Genomic DNA, 17,723 nt, shown 5'->3' with positions numbered 1-17,723 from the left:
TTGTGGCTAGCGCAGCACTGTGCCTGCTTTTGTGCTCTGCCAGAATCTGGTATTGCTGGACGAGAAAATGGTGAGTGTTTTGCGATTCTCCACCTCACACAGCTTCCATTAAAGGCTGCTCATAGTCAGGGAACATTCCCAGAGAGTTTGCAGTGGAGCTGTGGCCAGTCCCTGGTTGTCCAGATATCTCTGCTGAGGGTTCTGCTGCTGCCCAGTGCTTCCAGTGGCCTCTTAATTGCTGGGCCTTGTCCTGGGGGCCCGCTGGGTCTGCAGCCAGTGCTGGCTCCCACTGAGGCTGCCTGGCCAAGAGCAGCCCCAGGGGCACGGGGCAGAGGCAGAGGGAGGTGGGCAGGAGAAAGAGCAGGGCCGAGATTGCCCTTGAAAGGCAGAGGCGCTCTGGGGCCCGCTCCTGGCCAGGGACCCTGCCTAGAGCCGTGCCCTGCTGGCCGGGGCCTTGAGGGGCAGCTGTCCATCTGGGCCCAGCTGTGCCAGCAGCTCCAGCCGTGCTGGGGAGCCTTGCCAGCTCTGGGCCCTGCTGTGCAGGAGGCTCCCTGTGTGCCACTGGCAGCTGTGGCCTCAGCCACCTCCTCTCTTCACAGGTGCTCCTGTGCGTCTTCAGCAGATGAGCCTACCAACACAGGCAATGAGAACTTGAGAATTTATCCCACCTCTTCACTTCTGCCCCTATCTGCCCTGCCATGGCTGCATCCCCGCCATGAGGCCATCCCAAAACCCACCCCTCCTCAACGAGACACTCTCCCCCTGAGTCGCCTGGTCTTCTTCCCCGGCCAGGAATGAAGGTGGGCAGCACTTGTCTGGCAGGGCAGAGCTTGTCCCATATTTTATGTTGAAATAAAGAATTAGAGTTTTCGCAGCTATGTGCATGTGGTAGCAGCAGCAAAGCCCACCCGGCACCAGCACTGGCTGAGCTCCATGCCCAGGAGCAGCTGTGGATGGCCACGGTGTGGGCAGGCAGGAGCCAGGCAGGGGCTGCTGTGGCCAGCGGCGGGGCCCCGAGGGGATGGGGGAGCCCATGCTGAGCGTCCCTGGGCTGAGGGCACATTTACTTCTGGGGGATCAGCTGGGCCTGGACCTCACGAGGCACAAAGGGATATTTTGGGGTCCCTGTTGAGGGGTGCAGGGATCCCTCATGAGGCACAAAGGAGTATTGATGGCCTCTCCTAAGGTGTGCAGGGATCCCTCATGCATTGGGCAGCAGGGCTAAATTTGAGGGGGTTTTTTACTCTGCTCAGCACAGCACAGGGACACTTGGCCGAGGTTTTGCCAAGCTGGGAGAAAGCCTCTTGCAAAGGCTTGGGCCCAGCCTGTGGGCACAGCGGGCGGGCGCAGCCCATCCGCTGGGCCAGGCCGGGCTGCTCAGGCCGGGCCGGGCCGGGCCAGGCTCGGGCCCCGGCAGGGAAGGGCCGCGGCCCTGGGCTCTGCTGAAGCTGCTGAGCTCCGGCCTGCCCTGTGCTGCAGCCCAACACATTGACAGCCATAGCCGTGCCCTGGGCCACCGCAGGCACCCGGGGCTACAGCTGAGGCCGCGCCTTCTCCCACTGAAGGGAGGCTGGCTCTGTTCCCTCGGAGGGCACAGCTTAGCTCCCAGCACCTTTGTGAACCTGCCTGCCGGGCAAGTGCTGGGGGCCAGAGAGTTCCAACCCTTCTCACTGGGAAGTGTGGCTGGTGGTGTGGGGGTTTAAAATTTTTTTCCCTCTAAATTTGTGTCATGGGAGAGGGTTAAGTTTGGTTGCTCTCAGTAGGGCGCTTTTCTTCTTGGCAGTCAGTGGGGCTTCAGTGCAGCCAGGGTTGAAGGAGGATCTCTGGCTGCTTGGGCCATGGTTGTGGGACACCTTGGCTTCATCCTTCCTTTGGTTGTGATTTGCACTGGTGCTTGTGAAGGCATTTTACAGTAACTGGCTTCAGTTTGTTTTTCTTGGTACCAAAAACCGAGAATAAACCTCTTTACCACTTACTACCACTGTAGTATTAAGAGCCAGGCCTTACTTTCTTGACTTGCTGGATTGCACAGGCCATTGGCATCACAGGGCCTTCTTGGTGAGGTCTTCAGGTACCCTGGTATTCACTGAAGAAGGAAGCTGATTTTTCTGGAAAAAGGTGGTTTCCCATGTATGGAAAAGAATAACCTCTCACTTCCCTATCCCTTTCTCTGTAAAGTGATACAAGCATGTGCATTCATCTATCTCTGTCTGCCTTATCTATCTATCTATCTATCTATCTATCTATCTATCTATCTATCTATCTATCTCTCTCTCTATCTCTCTATCTATCATCTATCTTACTAATCTATTGTGGTGTTGCATTTTATTCAAATAGTATGCTCTATCTAGAAAATGTACCTCTTGAAAATATATGGTTTATTCCAAGCTGTGTTCCTCCTCTGAAGTCCCATGAATCTGCAATCCCATTGACCCAAATCTTATTTCGCATCCACTTTGAATTTCCCTCTTAAGCTGTGCGAGGAAGACCAGATTCTCTCATGGCCCATCTCTCCCCTAGGCTCCCCCTCTCTCCCCCTCCCTTTCCCTTTCCCCCTTCTCCCTCTGAAACCATGTTACACCCGGAGCTGGGACCCCAATAAACCCTCATCTAATCAGCAACCTCAGAAGCCGTGTGGAGTCTCCTTGTGTGCCTGCTGCTGCCAGCGAACTCACAGCCCAGGGGGCCCTCCGGGGACTCCCTGGGGAGCTCCCCTCAAAGGAACTGCTACAATCTATGAAGTATTTCTATGCATGATATTTTGTTTATTCGTACATTATGACACATCTCTTGAGAGCTGGAAAAGAATACCATCCATCTTTGATATAACAAAGCTTGGGTGGAGGAGCAAACCTGAACTGTGATTTCCTTCTTGCTAGACATATGCTGGCTTGTTTAGATTGACTTTGAACCGAAATCCTGCAAAGCTGGAAAATGACTGGTAGCCATCACTCTGATTTCCTTAAAAGCCCTTTTTTTATTTTAATTTTTTTCATCTATGATGGCTGGTAAATACCTTTCTTCCTTAAGCCATGTGCTGGCAATATTCGAGGTAGAAAATAACATAATACTGCATAGTTTAGATACTTGATAATTTTCTTGTGAAATATTATGGCAGTACCTCCTGCCTAAAACTGCCTCAAAACTACTGCAGCAGGTCAGCTACTGAGCACATCTTACTGCATAATTGCAGCTCATGTTTCTACAGTGGAAGTGGCTTTTTGTTCTTCTGCATGGGCATGGGTATGAAACACTACCAATTGAAAGGTTGCTTACAGAGCAAAGAGCCTCGTAAAGTGTAGCCTGGACTTTGGGAAGGTGGTATCTGTTAGATGAATACCAAGCAAATTACCTAAGTTATTTTTCGTGACTACTCCCCCATGATTTTGGCCTGGCTTCTTTAGGAGATTCAATTTTCATTTAGAAATGGCACAGTGGAGCCAGTGCTGCCTCAGGACAGGTGGAGCTGGGACAAATGGCTCATTGATTTTGATCTCAACAAAAAGCCACCTGAGCTCCTCATGACAGAAACCACACGGACTGGTAATGGGTCCATTAAAACTAACTCATCATAGAGCTTTTAACTTGAGGCTCTGACATATGGTGCTTGTTCAGTTCTGCCATGGAGGAAGGGAGTTTGAAGACAAAGAGGTTTAGGAAGGAGATCCATGTACAATAAAAGTGCTTCTATTTTAGCAAATGAAGTATCTTAGGATGTAAAACCTCATCCATACCCCAGTCTTATCCCTCAATTAACCCAAATTCTTCATCTTAATTCCTTTGTCAGTAGGAAAATATGACAGGGAAGTGTAGATACTCCTTTCCTTCTTGAGCTGGGCAGCTTGTAATCTCGTCTTCTCCCACAAACAGGAGCAGACAAACGGGAATCTTGTCATGAAACCGTACTTGGGAAAGTTTTCCCTGTGTTTGTTTTTGTCCTGAAGTAACTGCGATTCATCGGAGTATTTACAAGCTATAAATGATGGATTTATTTCGCTTGCTAGAATTTTGATTTTTTAGACCTTTTCTGCTGCAGAAGAGCCTGGCACTTGCAGTACTCTTGCCCCATGCACTTCTCCAGTGCTTCTTGCAGAGAAGTTTTAGGAAGCACTTAGGAAAAGTGACATGTTCATGTGTCGTTTATGGAGCCCACAGGACAGGGACATGTCTTTGCAGTGGGCACTGCCTTTTATTCCAAGGTGTAGAAGGATTCTTGGCTGAACAAGGCCATGATATTCCCCTGCGGGAATTGGACAGCCTGGTCTGCAGATTACAGAGTCACTCTGAAAACCATGTATCGTCCTCCAACCGGAACAAGATAGACCATGTACTGTCCTCAAATAGATAAGCAAGGAAGAATGAGCATCATGCCAGGATGAAACCAAATGCGCCAAGAACGTTGTGGGAGCTGCTCATTTCGCACACCTTAGCTAAAGATGCTTATAGTGTGACAACCAATCAGTAATTAAGATGTATGTGTGAATATAGCTACTTAACCAATCAGCATTAAGCATTAGTGGCAGGAGACAGTGTATAGAGAAGGATAAATATGTCAAAGTTGCTTAATAAAGGAGGACGACATGTAGCCACATTGGCTGTGAGTGTCGTTACTCAGCCGACTCTCCATGGGATCCTCCTAACCAAGGAATTGTCATTGCTGTGGGCACTGGCTGTTATTTCAACACCTGTGTCATTTGTTCTACTGGAATCCTTGTGAGAAAGGATGTTTTTCGCCATTGAGATTTTTAGGTGACATTTTTGATCTCAAACAGCCCAAAGTTTTCCATCTCACATGTTTCTGATGCTGGTTTTTCCTTTCCAGTCTGTTGTTGGCCAAGGAAGATGCTGCTTAGATTCTGCAGGCCCCCATACATGAATACTGTTACAGGTAAAAATCGATCCAGCCAATTTAATAAAAATAAAATATAAATTTATTCACAAACAATATACAGTCCTGACAGCCAACAATCAAGGACAGCACCGACCCCGGGATGGAAGCTGGGTGAACACAGATCCGCCTTCTATCGCACCCAATCCCCCCTGTTCACCAATGCTGCTTGGCAGAGTCCGTTCTTATACTCTTTTTCTAGCCCCCAGAAGAGTCCCTTTGTCTTTCCTCAGGGTCCTTCATATTCATGATGCCTCTATTCTCCGTCCTGTGCTGGACAAAACCTTGTCCGGGAACTGATGTGTATCCACTCTTCAGTTACCGGAATCCTGTGTGCAGATGTATGTCCTTGATGGTCCCCTCTGTCTAAGATGAAGATCTCCATGGGCCATCATCGCTGGGCCTCCTCCTGTTCACACCAGTGAGAACGACAATCTCCTGTGCCGGCTGAGTTCACTTCCTATGTTAATGACACTCCTCCTACCCGACTGCCAGCTGCGGTTTCCTCACACTGGGAGGCAATCTCCTCTTCCCCTGCTAGTGTGATTTCAACGTTTGATATTTTAATCTATATATATATATACATATATTTTTTCACCACGAATTACCGTAGTATATATAAAAGGTACCAAGCTGAAAGTTCTCCAGTTCTCCACAGCAGTCCAGTTACCCACAGGAGGGCCATGAGCAGCTCCAGACACTCCAAGGGATTCTAACAGATGAATTTCTGTCCCTCAGGAAGGCAGGGCTGGGTCTGAGGTAAAGGGTCTGACCCTGCACCCACCTTTACATGGCAGCAGTTATCCCACACTTTGTGGAAGGCACATAAAATGTGCCACTCTTAATTCAGCACTGGCTTAGTCATTCTTATAAAGCTCTTAAAAAAAAAAAAAAATAAAAAAGCAGACTGGGCAAAAAATTATATGTATTTTATTGGTTGAGGTGTTTTTGGCTTTTTTTTTTTCTTGGTTCTTTGCTTTGGTGCTCAGAGATCATGGAGGAAGAGGCAGATTTTCTGTTCAACTTGCCTGGCAGTATGCAGGGGTCATGAAAAGAAGATCAGTTTTTCACCAGCTGGTTAAGGAGCTCTAAAAGCAATTGTGCTGTCCCTAATCAGGGGGTGGGGGCACTGCTAAGAGCCTGGATTGTCCCCACCTGTGGTGCCCTCCTTACCAAAGTGCTGTGTAGATCCAGAGCCTTGTGCCTTGGCCCAATGGTGCAAAAATCCTCCCAACATCTATCTGTTTGCAAAAATTGGTTCTCATTAAGATGAAAAGCTGTATGGGTGGCCTGCAGCTAATGTTTTTTTGTTGCCTGGACCCCAGGCAGTGCTCACATCTAAATGACTGACCAGCCCCAAGCTGCTCTTAAGACTGATTTGATCAAAGGCACTGAAGCTTTGTTGAGTGCAAATTCTCCAGGAAAACAAGCACAGGAACTTGGATAATGTTGGTGACAAAAGCAGAGTGCAGAATTGAACCTCTGAGGACACCTCCCTGCTGCCTCCCCCCACCCTTTTCTTTTAAATTCTTTTCATATTCTGAGTGTGAGCTCTTGCATGAAATGGCTTTTCAGCAAGGAGCTGCTGGGCCTCCTGGCTGTGTCCCTTTGTGCTCCCAGTGCTTCTTGAAATAAATGGGCAGGAGATCTTTCTCCTTTTTATTGCCTTTATTAAAAAGAATCAGCTCAGGTGGGGAGAAATCGACGGGTTGCGCCCACGCCGCCGGAGCTCCCAGGAGTGGCATGGAGGAGGAGGATGTTGCAGCTGTGTCTGCTGGTCTGCAGGCAGAGCTGGGGATTCCGTCCTCACGCGAGATTAGGAGATTCCGCCTTTTCCGTCCAACGCCTCGGGTCCTCTCTCTAGTCAACATCCTTTCAGGTTAGGGTGAGAAGCAAAAAGGATCCAAGCAGGCACTGGACTACGCTCCCATCCTTAGACATCACCTAGGTCCCCTAGTTCTATGTTGGCTCCTTGTTTTTAGGGGTTTTCCTGGAAAACTGCAAAATTTGGTGCAATGCATTTCTCATCTGCATACCAGCTCTGATGCCACTCCCATTCTCCTGGTACCTGCAGGGTCCCTGTGTCACTCCCTGGCAAGCCTCATGGGGACAATGGTCAATCACCAACCATTAACAAGTAATTGAAGAAGAACTCTTAACAATGAAGCTAACTTAACAGCAACTGGTCCAACTTGTTTTAACTCTGCAACCTTAAAAAAAATAGATAACTTTTTATTCATAACACTTTTGGTCTGGTTTGGCTGGGAAACTTGTCCATCCTGCCTCTGTGGCTGCTCCCTGTCGTTCCAATGCACAGCCCTTTCCCGCTGCTTGGCATTTAAAAGCTCTGATTACTTCATTGGGTAACTTGCATCTTGCACTCCATGACATTAAATTGTGTTTACTCAGACTCTGCCCTATCCTGAGTTTCTGGAACACATTTCTAAGCCTTCCAGCTGTAGCCCAAGGGAAACTGTTTCTGCCTTGCATCACAAAATTGGCAGATTTTTTGCAAAGACAGCCCGTTACAAAGGACTTGCTGTGTGCATTAACATCTGAGGGGCTGCTTTCAAAGACAGGCAAAAAACCCATGAACAAACAGCAAACCAACCAAACAACATATTTTTAAAACCTACTTTATTTTTACCTCTTATTTTTAATCTTTTCCAAGCTGGCCTCCTTTTCCGCTGCAGTGTTTTTCTTTGGACAGAAAAGCCCCCTTGCCAGATGATGCGACTTCACAAGGAAAACAGAACTCACACACAATGCATATATGAAACCTAAACATGGAGATTCCCATTATCACAATCATCATCAATGATTTTCAGTGTATTTTGATGTCAAAATGTTTCCAGATGGGTGAGAACAGTATCTCAGATCCCCTGGCTAGTTTGGTGTCATACCCACTTATTATCTCTCCTTTCTTATTATCTTTCCTTTCTGCAGTTTTGTAGTTGCTCTGCCCCTTTGTTGCTCTTGGATCTCTGCCTCCTTCACCTGATTTTTACCTTTTTCTGGATTTGTGGGGATTTTTCTGTTGGTTTGGGTTTTTCTTGGTGGTTGTTTTGTTTGCCTGATTTATTTGGTCAGTTTTGCTTTTGTTTTGTGGTTTTTGGGTTTTTTTAATTTACTTAACAGCGGAATCAGCCTGTGATTTTTGTTGTGAAGTTCTGATACACAGGTGTAGCACATAAAGGCTGTTTATGTTTTTACAGTCATCTCAGACACAGACCTGCAAGCTCCTTGACTTTGAGAACTGAGTGCTCTCAGACAGAAAATTGTGCATGAATAGGAAACTTGTAGCTCCCGTCTCCATTACACACAGCTCAATGTAAAGTGGTTGGAATGATACCTATTCTAGTCTTTATTTTGCCTTCTTTTGCTGCCATGCATCAAATTATGTCAGACTCATCAATGAACTGGGTTCTTCCAGGATGGGTTGTGCAAGGACGATCCCTCAGCTCGTGTGTGGACCTGGTCTGCACCAGGCCAGAGACGTGACTGTCATCCATAGCCAGCCCCTGTCTGCCAAGAGAACAGGGAGCTGCAGCTCTGAGGAACTCAGGGGTTAGGCAGCAAACAGCCCAAATGCCTAGTTTATATCAGTTACTGGTCAGGAGGATTTACTGTGGAGAGATTTTTATTTTTCTGCTTAGAGCTGGAATAAAAGAACCCTGGCAGTTTGCTTTAGCAGTGGAGAGACTCTCTTCAACAGGTTCCAGCTCTGCTGCTTGTTTCAATTAAAAGCAGAGCAAAACTCTTCTGTTGGTCACATCAACATAAGTTTCAGGAGTCTGTGAAAGACATAAGAGTGTCAAAATTATTTCATTTTCTAGAACTTACAGGCTTCTAATTAAGTCATGAAGTAATTATGCCATCATTCACTATATCAAATAACTGGAAAAACACTGGAAAAGAAGGGGTTTTTACACTAAGTTTAGAAAAAGTAAATTAATTTCATAAAGAAAACCATGTAGTAAAAATAGAGTAATTTAAATTCCTCAAATTCCTTTGATGATGGAGCCCTGAACCCCAGTCATGTGCAGTGCAGCCTTGTTGTGGTGTGTTTTTTGTTTTATTAGCATGTTTACAGTTTGATTTGCAATTTTGTAGTTTCCTTATGCCTTATGCTGTTCCTTTTGTCCCTGCCCTTTTCCCAGAATTTTCCTCACTTTTCCTTTTATTAGATGCCAGTTTCTCCCTGAGCCTGCCTCCCCTCCAGAATTTTCCCTGTCAGTTTTGTATTTCTTCAAACTTTATCAGTTCACTGAAACCATTTTTCTCCCTTGAAATTCATTATTTGTTGATACATTTTATTCCCCGTTTTGTTTTTCATTCCCAATTCTCCTGATTTGTTAAAGATGGTATCCTCCCCTGAGACCTGCACCTGTATATAAGTCACTGTGTGCTCCCAGTTCAGGGTCCAGGGACAATGAAGAGGGGAAGTTTTACCATCAAATAAAGTTACCCCAGGACCTGTGTGCTGCTTTTGGTTTCATGCTGCGCTGACACTGGTAGTTGGGACTTAGGGGAGCACGGGGCAGGGGGATTGTCACTCCGCTGTCACCATCCAGCCAAGTCCGAGCAACACAGCCTCAGCTCTCCCTTTGAGGCCAGAGAACTGCCAAGGCTCAGGGCTGGGACGACCCTTCGCCCAAAAGCGGCTCCAAGACTGATTGGGAATCAGTCCAGAGCAGGGCTCACACAAAGAGCAAAGTCTCAAGGCCAAAGCCAAACCTTCATCACGTTGGATTTGTTTTAACACTGATCTGGAGCAAATTTGCCTCCCCTGCAATACCACAGTTACCATGAATCTTTACATGAGGTACAAAATAAGCACTGTTCTGTCCTGACCTGTCCTGAGCTGTGCTGCCCAAATACTGTGGAGAACTTGCTCTGCCTCGGCCCCGTGCCCCTGGGGCTGCTCTTGGCCAGGCAGCCTCAGTGGGAGCCAGCACTGGCTGCTGCCCCAGCGGGCCCCCCAGGACAAGGCCCAGCAATTGAGAGGCCAATGGAACCACTGGGCAGCAGCAGAACCCTCAGCAGAGTTATTTGGACAACCATGGACTGGACACAAGTCCACTGCAGCATGACTCCCAGTGAGGCTAACTATGCTAAGAGCAGAGTTATAAGAAAACTGTGGAGAAAAATCAACAACTTACTGTCTGTTCTCGTACAGCTTGCGAATGCCAAAATAGCAGCCTATCAGCACAAGTGGCACAGTGAAGAGTATCACCACCGTGCCTATCATGCAGGACCTGCACGCATCTGGGGGGCAGACAATTCTTGGAGTGTTCTGTGGATTCTGGGTGTTTGTGTCTGACTTGCCAAGCACTTCTGTGGGAGCAATTGAGAGCATGAGCCGGTGCTGTGCTGCACTGCTGAGCTGGCAGCACAGTGGATACGGGCATGACGTTCTCTGTTTCCCCCAGAGCTGGGGCCTGCAGGCACCTTGCCGCCCCTTGGCACAGGCTGTGCCAGCCAAGAAAGCCCAGCAGGCCGGGAGGAGAGCCCGGGGGCAGCGCAGCTGCTTGGGCAGTGGCTGCTGCCAGGGACACGGGCCAAAGCCATCCCTGAGCAGCCACTGCCACCCCTGGCCCTCCCTGTCCCGTGACAGCTCCCCCAGCCCCAGGGGACAGGGTCAGACCCTGTCAGGAGGCATGGGAGCCTTGCATTCCCCCTCTGCCCTTTCCCCACCATGGCCACGCTGTGCAGCTGCTCCCAGGTTTTGGGACGTGTCTCCCATGGAAGGAGCCCAGCAGGAATGCTGAGCCTGGCTGAGCCTGGCACAGCAATCACCTTCTGTGGCACTGTCTGGCACCTCCCGTCTTTGTGCATCGGTGGCTGGCACTGAGCCATCGCTTCCTCCAGGAAGTGCTGCCTTCTGTAAAGCTTTTTGGTCCACGTCTGGAGAAAGGAAAAAGGACAGCTGGATCTGGTGGAAGCATTCCCCATTGTGGAGGGTGGCAGCTTCAGGAAGTATTACTTGTCTAAGACATGGATTATGATCAGGAAGCGGCCAAGGCTCTTGCGGCTGCCACACAGCCCTTCCTCCTCCAGGCCGGTCCCCTTTCTAATCTGCTTGAAACTGGGAAATTGCAGGGGATCTCAGGGTGTGCATAGCCCTTAGTGCACTTTGGGCTCCCTGGCAGCTGATGCCAAATGCCTTCCTGCAGAGGCTGGGCAGAAGCTGCAGCCAGGCCAGGCTGGGAAACAGCCCTGCAGGGCATGAAAGCAGCAGCAGCAGCGAGGCTGCCATGGATTCCTTCCCACTGTGCCGGGCACGGCGTGTTCAGATGTGCAGCCAAAGTCCCCGGCTGCTGAGTCCCAGGGGAAGCATGAGGGAAATGCACCCACCATGGCGTCTCTCCAGGTCACTCAGCATCTTGGCCCAAAGTTGGGCTGCCTCCAGCGACTTGCTGTCTCCTGTGTCTTCATTCTTCCATGTTGGAGGACCTTAATGGAAAACAATTCAATTTCTCCTTTAGGCCTGAGTGGCAGTGAGGGTACCTGGGTGATTGGTGCCCTCCAAGGCACTCCCTCAGCTCTGCCTCCCACTCAGGAGCAGTAGCAGGGGGACCACCTGAGTGCAGTGGCCCCACACTGGGATGGAAGGAGCCCCTTGCCGGGCAGTCTTGGCAGAAAGGACTCCCTGGAGCTGCCAGCAGCTCTAAACCCAGCCCCAGGCAGGGCCAGGGCGTGGCAGTGGCAGCAGGAGCAGCTCAGGCTCCCTGGGGCCAGTAAAAGAGCTGGGTCAGCCCTGGGGCACAGCCCTGGGCCCGGCCCCTTCCTCCTCTGCTCTTCTCCCTGGCTGCACAGAGCACACGGAAGGACACACTGGCATTGCCTATGAGAGGAAGATGGACGGCTAAATGCTCCTTCCTCCCACTGACAGCCATCCTGTGGAATGACTCAGGGCTCCAGAAGAGAACAGGCCAAGGCTTCCTGAATCTTTCAGTCCTGAGATTATGTTAAGGGAAATGGCACAGGCATGATCTCTTGCCACATGGACATAGATTATTTTCCTCTGGAAAGGCACACGGAGAACTTGCCTCCAGCAATCTCCAGGGGTTCCAAGCCACCATCCAATAGGGCATCCAGGTAATCCATGTCACCATCCCAATCTAGAGGGGAGCAAAGATCATACTCATTACCATAGTATGATGGGATCCCCCTCTCCCTTAGGGAACAGGGCACTGCAAGGGGGTCGGGTAAGGCTGTGGGAGCCAGATGTCAGTGGACAAGGCCAAAGCTGCACACGGGCCTGGGGAGCTCTGGAATGGCTCTGGTCACTCTCCACCCTCTTTGCAGGCCCTGTGCAACATCCCTGGAGTGATGGCTGGAGGAGCCCAGGGCACATGAGTGTTTCCACAGAGGAAACGCTCCCCAAAACCCTGGGCAAAACCATCCCCAGCACTTCCCAGGGAGCAGGGAGCGCTGTGCCGGGAAAGGGGAGCCAGGCTGCCGGCTCACCTGCTCCCCGCGCTTCCAGCGGATCAGCCTGGGCAGCCCTGGCAGGCAGGGCCACGGCCAGGAGCAGCAGGAGTAGGAGGCGCAGAGCAAGGGCCATGGTGCCTTGCCCTCTGCCAGTCCCACAGCTCTTGCTGCCAGCGCTGTCCCGACACCGCTGTCCCAACGTCAGCACCGCTGCTGCCACCGCCGCTGCTGCCACAACAGTTGTGCTCAAGGACTGACTGCTGGCTCCTTGTGCTGCTGTGCAACCACGGGGCTCTGGCACCTCTGTGACCTCAGAGCCTGCTTGTGACCTCATGGCCAGGTTGGAGTTGTTTGGAGAACTGATCTGCCTTCTTTGGGAGGGAGCTCATCCTGTCCGGCTGCTCTGCCCAAGGGCTGTGACACAGTCCCAGCCCAGCTGATCTCACAAGCTGGGACATGAAGGGATGGAGAGCAGCTCTGCCTAGAAGGATTGGGGGTACTGCTAGAAGAGAGGCTGGGCAAGAGGCAGCCATGTGCATCGAAGGGAGAGTGCCCAGCAAATTGAAGGCAGTGATTCCCCACCTCTGCTCACGTGAGTCCGTACCAGGAGCACTCTGGAAGAGGTTTTACAGTGACCTCTGTGAGCCATTGAGAGGTTTGATAAGAGGATCCATGTTTACATCTAAAAGAATTTTCTACCAATGTTGTTGACACGGAAACCAAGAAAGAAGAATGAATAAGAGAAACCTGCAACTCCCTATTCCAATGAGCATTTTGCTTGTCTCTCGTGACCAATGAATAAAGGGTAAACATAAGAGCTTTGTAAGAATGCAGAAAAGGCATGCAGGCTAGAATAAAAACAGGGTTTGAAGCCTTCTGGAAATGGACTGTGTTGCTTTGTAGTGTCTCAGTCTCTACCACGACAGAGTACTGCATCCTGTCCCCAAGGCAGGATCAAGTTGATCAAGTCCAGAGGAGGGACAAAATGCTCTGAGGGCTGGAGCCCTTCTGCTTTGGAGACAGGAGCTGTCTCCTAGGAGAGCTGGCAGTGTTCAGCCTGGAAGAGAGAAGACTCCAGAGAGACCTGATTGCTGCCTTTCAGGGCCTTCTGGGGTCTTGTAAAGAAATGGGACAGAATTTACAGTAGAGCCTTTTGTGACCAGACGGAGGGGGAATGCTTTTAATCTAAATAACGGTCGATTCAGACTAGATGAAAGAAACTCATATTTTACACTATTGCTTTTGAAACCCTGGCACAGGTTGCCCAGAGAGGTGGACATCCATCCCTGCAGACATTCAAGCTCCTGCTCTGAGCAACCTGACCTAGTTCAAGCTGTCCCTGCTCACTGCAGGGCATTGGGACTAGATGGCCTTTAAATGTCCCTTCCAACCCAAGCCATTCTGTGCTCCTGTGCACCATCAAAGCAGTGCTGCATTAGTGCTGGGCTGATTATGCTGGCACCTGTATTTTGGTAGTTGTGCCATTTAGCAATTGGCCATGAGAGGATTGATGGGCTGGGCAGTGAAGTCTGCAAATAACACACAGTGTGCTCAAGGAGAAAAAGGAGAGCAACACGGCTTCCAGTTCAGATAAATGCCAGCATTTTGCTGCCCATTCCTGGTTAGAGAAATAAAGGAATGTCCTGAAGATCCTTTCTTGTGGGTTCATTATTGGCCATATCAGTACTTGTGTTCTGTAAAACAGGTTAAGTTGTTACAGCTTCTTGCCCCATTTATCCCTGGATAAACCCCAAATACTGCATTGCTCCTTGTCTACTTTCTTCCAAGTCAAGGTAAATTTTGTTCATTACTGAGTGGGACATGTTCATGTGTTCACAAGCAAATTCCTCTTGCCATTCGCACAATGGCAAGACTGCTTTGTTGATTTGCTCTAATCGGACTGTAACTAAGGCCTACCTCTCACTAGAATTAAAGCTGATGCATTGGGAGGCAAAGTGTTGAGTCATTTCTCCTGGAGTCTGGCACTGTAGAGAGTTGTTCTGTAAGTAAATGACATCTGAAGACAGGTGTAGTCTACCATACTTCTGGCATACTAGAAGTGAGAAAAAACCCTTTGAATCAGGATTTTTTCCTTTCTTCTTTCTCCTCCTCCTCCTAGGAATTCTAATCTCTGAGGTCTAAGCTCTTCAGCTGCCTCACAAACATTGTTTTAATTCAGACAGGCATCCATGCATGGAGCCACAAATCAGGACCGTGGTGTGAACCTTGAAGCAATGTAGGTTTATAGCACTGAAAATAATAATCCAATACCCAGGTTAAGCCAAGCCTATTGGTTATTTCCCAAATAACTCTACCTATCCTCAGAGATGTTTCAAAAACGATCATTGTAAAAGCTAGGAGCGGGGAGAGAGAATGTTATCAACATTAAAAATTCAGCTGTCTGAGCTCTTTATATTCCTATAAAAAGAGAGTCCAAACCGTTCATCTATGGAACATGAACTAAGAAGTGAACAAAAGACTGTCAAAATAATTGCTTGGGGAACAAAAAACCCATAAATAAAAACAAGCTTAAATGTAGATAATAAGTAAACCATCATGCTGAGAAAAAAAAAACAGGCCTGCCAAAACTAAAACCAATAGGGCTATTTCATCTGTCTCAATAAAAATAAAAATAAAAAAAAAACAACAAAAGAAACCCCCCAAAAAAACCTGAAAAGAATCAGAGATTCTCAAGGGCATTACTTTATATAGAAACTTCCAGGTATTGGGAAAAACATGAAGAAAACGGTAGCATGCAATTCACAGATGTAACCCAGAATTTGTTAGTGGCTTTGTTGCAGAATTTCTGAGAGCAGACTGGAACAGCATAGGGGCAGATCAGAGCACGTGTGGGCATTTACAGCAGTCTGAGGGATGTTTTTGGAACCAGCTGGAGGGAAGAAAAGCAGCACACAATTCCTGGGACAATCTCTGTGCTGGCTGTGGACTTTTTGACAGTCTGTCCCCTGGGGCTGGGGGAGCTGTCACGGGGCAGGGAGGGCCAGGGCTGGCAGCGGCTGCTCAGGGATGGCTTTGGCCCGTGTCCCTGGCAGCAGCCACTGCCCAAGCAGCTGCGCTGCCCCCGGGCTCTCCTCCCGGCCTGCTGGGCTCTGTTGGCTGGCACAGCCTGTGCCAAGGGCCGGCAAGGTGCCTGCAGGCCCCAGCTCTGGGGGAAACAGAGAACGTCCTGCCCGTATCCACCGTGCTGCCAGCTCAGCAGTGCAGCACAGCACGGGCTCACGCTCCCCATTGCTCCCACAGATGCAGCCGGCACAAAACACGAGTTACCCATGCCCAGGAGAGCCTCAGAATGGGTTGCTGTTGGGGAACCCTCTGTTTGCATGGGATAAGGGCAAGTTTGGCTATCTCTTTCTGCCAGGAAATTATTTGGAAGTGCTCAACTGAACATTGACTCAGAGCTTCCCCACTGCAGTTCATGTCTTTGATTGTAATTCAGTCCTAGCAGTCAGTTTTATACCCCTCCCCTTATTTTCTATTGTTATAGCATATTTTATTACCAATGGGTTGCTCCTTTCCCCCCTGTGATGTTGGTTTTGCCCCACTTGTCCATCTCCCCAAAGACCTGCCCTTTTGTTCACTGTTCCTCCTCCCATTGCATGTCAGTCCCTCTCCAAGCCTGCTCCTTGCTCTAGAAATTTTCCTATCAATTTTGTATCCTTCGGAACCCCATTGGTTTGTTTAAGATCTTCCCCTCCCCTGTAATCCCCAATTGGTTTAAATATTGTATTCCCCGCCTGGTGTTCCACCCTCAGTTTCTCCCAATTGGCTAAAGGTTGTATCCTCCCCTGGGACCCTGCCAAGTTTGTAAGTTGGTGTATGCCTTTAATGCAGTGTTGGTCTGGTCCTGGTCGTCTGTAGAATAATCACCTTTGGAAAACATAGAGAACAGCTCTCCCTGTTCCTCGTCCCTACCCTCAGGGCAGTCCTACCCCCAAGGCAGTCCACCTGTGCTGTAGAGCAGCTGTGCCCTGCAGCCACAGCCCAGATTCGACAGTTTTCTGGGGGCGGCCCAGTGCCACTGTGGGTGTGGGCAGCTAGTGGGGCTGAAGAAATGGGGCAACACAGCACTTCCCAAATCAGCTCTTCTGCTGCAGTAGAGAGATGCAGCTGTGACCCCAGTGTCCTGGTGGTAGCACAAGCAAAGCCCAACTGGCAAAAGCACTGGCTGAGCTCCATGTCCAGGAGCAGCCGTGGATGCCAGCTCTGGGCCCTGCTGTGCAGGAGGGTCCCTGTTTGCCACTGGCAACTGGGACCTCAGCCACCTCCTCTCCACACAGGTGCTCCTGTGCATATTCAGAAAACAAGCAGAAAAGCAGAGGCAATGAGAACTTGACATTTTATGCCAGGTCTTCGCTTCTGCCCCTATCTGCCCTGCTGTGGCGGCATCAATGTCATGAGGCTGTCCCAAAACCCACCCCTCCACAACGAGACCCTCTGCCCCTGAGCACCCTGGTCCTGTTCCCCGGCCAGGACTAAAGGTGGGCAGCCCTTGTCTGGCAGGGCAGGGCTTGTCCCACATTTTATGTTCAAATAAAGAGATGGAGTTGTCACAACTATGTCTGAGTGGTAGCAGCAGCAAAGCCCAAACGGCAGCACCACTGGCTGAGCTCCGTGCCCAGCAGCAGCCGTGGATGGCCACGGTGTGGGCAGGCAGGAGCCAGGCAGGGGCTGCTGTGCCCAGCAGCGGGGCCCGAGGGGATGGGGGAGCCCATGCTGAGCGTCCCTGGGCTGAGGGCACATTTCCTTCTTTGGCATCATCTGGGCCTGGACCCCGTCCAGGGGCATGCCCAGGAAAAGAGGGAAACCACCTAGAAAGTGCTTGCCTTGAGATCAATGGAATGAGGCTGGACTCTGAAGGAAGTCCTTCATAGCCTGAGGGGTGAGCTCAGAGCCCAGAGACAGAGACTGAGCCTGTGGCACCCGCAGATCTCTTATGAGCAGAGTGGCCATTTGCCCCCAAGCCTCATCTGTTCCCCCAGGGCCACGTGGTGAACCCACACACAGAAGATGGCTCAGCCCTGTTGCTGCTCCCTGAGTGTTATGTTTGGGTCCCTCTAAAAGGCATGCAGGGGCTTTAGGTCATCTCGGTGCTGTGCAAGCGGCTGGGGGCACCCAAAAATTATGCAGGGAATTTACTGCATGTGGAAAGGTGTGCAGGGGCCAAGGGACACCTGTAAATTGAGCAGGGGTCTGGGGTCTCTTGTGAGGCACACAGGGGGATTTTAGGGTGGCTGAGGGTATAGCCATAAGATGTGCAGTGGGTTTGGGTGTCCCCTAAAGTGTGCAGCTCCCCTGATGGCCTGTGTTGCATTACTTTTGTAAGCTATGGCATCAAGTCCTCCACTTTTGAAATAGGGGCCAAAGGCCAGCACACCGC

The sequence above is a fragment of the Passer domesticus genome, chromosome 9, assembly GCF_036417665.1.
Source record: "Passer domesticus isolate bPasDom1 chromosome 9, bPasDom1.hap1, whole genome shotgun sequence".
Taxonomy (NCBI): Eukaryota; Metazoa; Chordata; class Aves; order Passeriformes; family Passeridae; genus Passer; species Passer domesticus.
This window is presented reverse-complemented; position numbering follows the sequence as displayed.